Source organism: Magallana gigas, chromosome 1 (assembly GCF_963853765.1).
Source record: "Magallana gigas chromosome 1, xbMagGiga1.1, whole genome shotgun sequence".
Classification (NCBI taxonomy): Eukaryota; Metazoa; Mollusca; class Bivalvia; order Ostreida; family Ostreidae; genus Magallana; species Magallana gigas.
The window spans coordinates 20,143,679-20,149,678 of NC_088853.1; positions in this window are offsets into that span (position 1 = coordinate 20,143,679).

A 6,000-nucleotide genomic window follows, 5' to 3' on the forward strand; every position below is an offset into this window, starting at 1 on the left:
TCAGAGTGTTGTACATGTAGATTTATACCAAGATCACCTTCTAGATCTAAACAAGGAGGTGGGATGGCTTTATGTATAAGGAATGAGTTTAAGAAATATATTACAATAACTGATATTTTTGACACAATTTGCTGGCTAAAGATAAACGGTATTGTACTAGAGTCGAATGAATGTTTATACATATGTTGTATCTATATTCCGCCGGATAAATCCTCATTTTTTCAAGCAATATAACTGATATTTTCTTATGAATTAGAGAATGAAATTGCTAAATACTCCGAGAAAGGTAAAGTAATGATTGTCGGAGACTTGAATAGTAGGTGCTCGGTGTTAAATGATTACATTGAATTACATGAACAAATCTCTGATTCTATATCACCTATCTGTAATTACACAGATGAGGATATATAATTTTTGCAAGCAGTCTTGTTTACTCAAATCTATACCTAAGAAATTTAGAAGATGCATTACAAAGTATAGATTAGAATCTCATCCATTAGCAGTTGAGTCTGGAAGATATAAAAACATTGCCAGAAATGAAAGAAGATTCACCTTTTGTAATCAAGACATTGAAGATGTTTTTCACTTTGTGTTAAAATGCCCGCTTTACAATTCACTTAGATCAAGATTCATTAAGAATTATTATGTTAAAAAACTACATGTATATGTGTTCGAACTTGTCCAGTTATTTAGTTCAAACAATACCAAAGAGTTATGTAACCTTGGTAAATATTTCAACTATGCAATTGTATTCAGAAATTCAATGTTCCAGCTAAAATTCAAAAAAAATTCTATTACAATTGTTAAATCATATTTTCAATATTATATATATCTTGTAATTTGCGTGCCTCGCATATGTTTATATTTGTGTTCAATGCTGATGAGCTTATTGCTCAAAGTTGAAATAATATAATATTACCTAATAAGTTTCGAATAAAAATATCAATTAAAATGATTAGAGTTTTAATTACAGACCCTCTTTGGCTGACTGATAGTTGTCACAAGAGATTATAATAATTAGGGCTCGATTAATATGAATTTTAATTTGATGTTCTCAAAACATATGACACCCTTAAATTGGTTCCTCGGCTTTTACAACGGTGAGGATTTCATTAGTTGGCACATTAATTGAGCTTCCAATTAATTGATGGACACCAATTACGATTACTAGTAATTGAAGTAATTACCCGGTATTTGTGAACAATGAGATATATTCAGTACAAATATTGATAAGTAAAGAATGCATTGACACCAAAGCCATATTTTCCAGAACACAAGTCAAAAGAGCATTGAATCCACGTTTGCAACAAAGCAAAAAAAAAAAAAAAGGAGGAAAAATATGGAATCCTCAAGGCGAACTACAATTTGGTTATTTTGTGTTACATCGATTGTTGCAACAACGGGACTCGTTCAAAATTCTGCACAGACGGGGACCGGCGTTAGAAACCTGTACACCCATCTCTTCACGACATCCGGGTATAACAAGGACGTACGCCCGGCCCAGGACCAAAGCGCGCCAACTTCCGTGTCCGTACAATTATTGCTGACCGGATTCCTAGGACTCCAGGAGACGACTCAACAGATGAACGCGGTCGGGATTCTGACTATACAATGGAGGGACGACTTCCTTTCCTGGACACCTGCTTCTTATGGCGGGGTGACCTTCATCGATGTTCCCCAGGGGCTAGTGTGGAAACCGGACCTGCAAGTGCAAAACAGTCTAAGTAGTTTCACGGAATTAGGGGGCAGTTTTATGAACGTGCGTGTATCGAGTAACGGGGATATTACTTGGAAACCGTATGTGGTTTTCGATACTAAGTGCTTGATGAACATAAGATTCTTCCCATTCGACAAACAGGTTTGCTCTATAAATATCGTTGCGTGGAATAGTGACAATTCGACGCTTATGTTGACAAAAGGACCCGTACCTTTTGAAGTAGATGACGATTTGACTGGCGGCCACTGGACAATATCGGACCCAAAGGCCGAAACCCTGATCGACGATGGGATGTCTTTTATAATTTACATGCTCACATTCACCAGGAAACCTAAAATCTACATATTCAATATAATAATTCCGATGGCATTTCTCGTTGTCTTAGATATATTCACGTTCATCATCCCCAACGACTCCGGTGAAAAGTTGTCCTTCTCTGTTGCCGTGTTACTATCTATATTCATCTTAATGACTGTGGTTACAAGCTTGCTTCCAATTTCATCCGCAGCCACGTCTTATCTAGAAATATTTCTCCTCATAGACACAGGCTTGGGTACCCTGATTCTTATAATTGTGGTGATATCACTACGAATCCATCAGAGACCAAAGGAGATGAAAATACCCGGATGTGTCAGAGCGTTAACTTTGCTATCATGGCGGTTGGGTTGTAGAATGTCCCAAAACGCACCGAAAAACGACGAATGTTACGTCACCAAAATACAGGTTAGGAGTTTTTCGGCAGGGGATAAACAGAAGTGGATGAAAGAAGAGAAGAAGGAAAGAAAGAGAGAACCAGTCGTAGTTCTTTGGACGGATGTGACGTCAGCAATAGATTTTTACATGTTCTGGTTGTTTTTGATTGTCTTTGTAACATCTAAAATAGTTCTTCTATGCCTTACTGTTTCCAACTAAATGCATTAAAATGTAGTTGTTTTAAAGGATATACTAAACCTTTTTTTTTAATTTGCTCTATCTTAATTATTTTGTTAAATATTAGACTGAAAATTGATATACAGCATCGAGAATTGTTAAAAATTTATCTTTATGCAAGTTAAATAAGGACACATGATGTATACTCGGTGTTCTGCGCATTGGTTTCAAAGTACTAGGGCTAGACTTGGGGTAGCTGGAGTGGGCTACCGTTCGACGTGAACAGTAAACATTAAATCTGTTTTCTGCCATTTTATAATACTTGTGCAACTAAGTCTTGTGCATGACACTTTGTCAATATCCGAATAATCAAAACAATGCTTTATTTATATGAGGAGGACATGCTTGATTTTTGCTGTTGTTGAGAAAACAGAACAAAAACACTTTTACAGTTTATTCTTTAAGGGGAAAAGCAAGTCTGGTAAATGTAGCCCAAACGAATGAAGATTTCCAAGCATATTTTTAAAGTCTTATTAAAAGTGATAGCGTTGACCACACAGAAAGTAATTGTGACTCTGTGAATTATAATTAATGCTCTATTTATGAAGAGTTAGATAAAGATTGTCTTTTTAAACAAAATGACATGTAGGACTTTATATTTATTGCTTTTATATTTTTGGTAACATTTAAGGCCAGTTTCGGACAAAAAAGTCAGTTCAAGAAATGTTTACATTCTTATCCTCAAATGTACAAGATGGCCGCACATCCCCTTTAACAGAAGGACCCGTACCTTTCGAAGTAAGCGACGATTTGACTGGCGGCCACTGGACAATATCAGACTAAAGGGTCATAACCTGCATGAATCATCGAAGAAAGCATTTTATTGTTTATATTAACACCTTTCTCTAAACTTATTAATGAATTGATTATAAAAGTAAGTAAATTCCACTAAATTACTGTTAACGTACTTAAGTACGTTAGCTAAAGAAACAGCTATATCGTCTCCTGTGAGACTTTGAGTCTGACATTATCCTGATTATTTCGTGCAGTCCGTGATTTTTCTTAGGTCGCTGTAGGTTTGACCAATCGATAAACAGGGCGTGTCAATTTCAGTCATGTCAGTATCTTGTCAGTTTCAACCGCTGTAGATTTCGACCAATCGATAAACGCCGTGTAGATTTCAGTCTGGCTGTTTCTCTACAGCAAGTTTCCGTAAGAATTGGTAGATATACAAATGGGTAGGGGACGTGTATTGCTTATGCTATACTCTCAGAATGCTTGATAGTTTATATTTCTATTTGGTCTTCAGCTGTATTTGGTATATAAATTTGTCAAATAAGAGAGAGAGAGAGAGAGAGAGAGAGAGAGCGACGGCATGTGTTATGGCGACAATTACTGAGCATATTCTACGTGTACGTTCGACGGCAATGTAGGTAGCGTGTCAGTACGAAGTTATAAGTGTTAAATATGCATAATTAGGGCTGTCACGGGTCATCGAAATACCCTAAAACCGCAGAACAATTTGTTCGGGTTGGGTTCCATTTTTCTGGATTTCGGTTCGGTTCTGATTTGTTTAGTCCGTAATCTATGAAAAAAGGCGTCGAAATTAAAAGGTTTATCAGTATGGACCTGTTGTTTGTAATAAACATTGACTTGAATACAACTGGCCATGCACACCGATGATTGTTCACTCATCCTAAATAAAAAAGTTCACGCGATATGAATCGCTGCTGTATATGCGTGTGTTTTGCGACCACGAGACTGTTGCTCAAAATGTCTCATGTAATCTTGCAATGTTTTACTATCATTGCACGACTTATCAGCCTCAATATGCTATCGCCCGAGGGAAATAATACTTGTGTATAAAGGTGGCAGGGGATAGTTTCGAAGGAAAGACCAAACAATTTTGAAATAAAGGGAAAACCTGAAGTTTGGTTGGTTATTTGAGGTGTATAAATTGCTAGAATATTTATTGCATTCATTTTGTGGATAGAGGAGCTCATGTCAATTTCATTGACATATGACACTTTAATACTGGTAGCACTTTTCATCAGAAATTGTGTTTGCCGGGGGGGTCCGAGGCATATTTTCGCGATAATTTTACTATGTAAATTTAATAAATTTTCATTTTCCAGGGGGGGTCGGGACCCCCCCGACCCCCCCTCTAGATCCGCGGATGCCCCCCCCCCCATCAATTGGTGATTATTTGCATAGGTATACATTGAGCTACCAATCCTATGGTAGTTTATGGCAGTTGCTCGGGACTGGCGCGTGGTGCTGGACCCGTGAAAATGTGAAAAAGGGCAATTATTCAGAAAATTTTGAGACCTTCCCCGGCTATTCTATATAGTGCTATATGTAAGTTGTACTTGTTTTATTCTGATATGTTTAAAAATTCTCAAGCGTCGGGACCATGTGTCCCCTGCATGCAAACCAATTTTTGCAAATTTAAAAATCCACTGAAAAATTAAATCACATATATGAGCACTATCTGTCTCACATTTCCTCGACCAAAAAAACTATCCCCTGCCACCAAAGGAAAAACAGTAGTTCAATAAATGAAGATGGCGGCTTACGATTCGGACATCGAACATGTCTCAAATATTTGTTAAAAGAAATGCTAAAGGTAAGAGTTTTCTGGATGTATTAGTAGCGCGATTGAATGAGGAAAGTCAGATGTAATATCTAATAGATAATGTGGGAAAAAGCTGTGTGGTTACTGAAAACGGAACACACAGTGTGGATTACCCACAACTAAAAATATGAGCATATCATTTTAAAAACTTAACTTGTTTTTAATCATAATTATACTTATTTTGTCAACATATAAGATTTATCGAATCACCTGTGACCATTTTTTAAAAGAAGCATCAAAATATATATCTTGAAACGGAAGACATGAATAGAAAAATCGACCACATGCAAACCTATTTATACGACACTATACTCTGTCCCAAGTTTTTGCTTCCACCACTTTTTGCTTGATATTTCAATAATAATAAATACCTTTGTGCTCAAACTACGTTCATCCACTAATATTAAAAATGTCCAGATTATCTGTTTTGAAACGCCCCCTCTACCGCTTCAGGTTTCAATACACATCCTAAAATTGAAAGTCTACGGAGATTTTGCATTGCATCAGCCATAATTACGCCCGGATGATAACGTTAAAAAATTGTGCGATGCATTCCGAGTGTATTCCGAATGGAGAAAAGATGTAAACATTTCCCATTATAAATCTCCGTAAGAAAATTGTTTTCGTTCCTGTGAAATTTTATGAGGGAAAAGGGATATTTGTTCAATGAAGATATCTTGGATATGTTCCCTTTCATCGATTTCAATTGTATTTCTTTCACAGGTACGTGTATTTTTATTAAAATCACCAAAAAGTGATGGAAGCAATAACTTGGGAC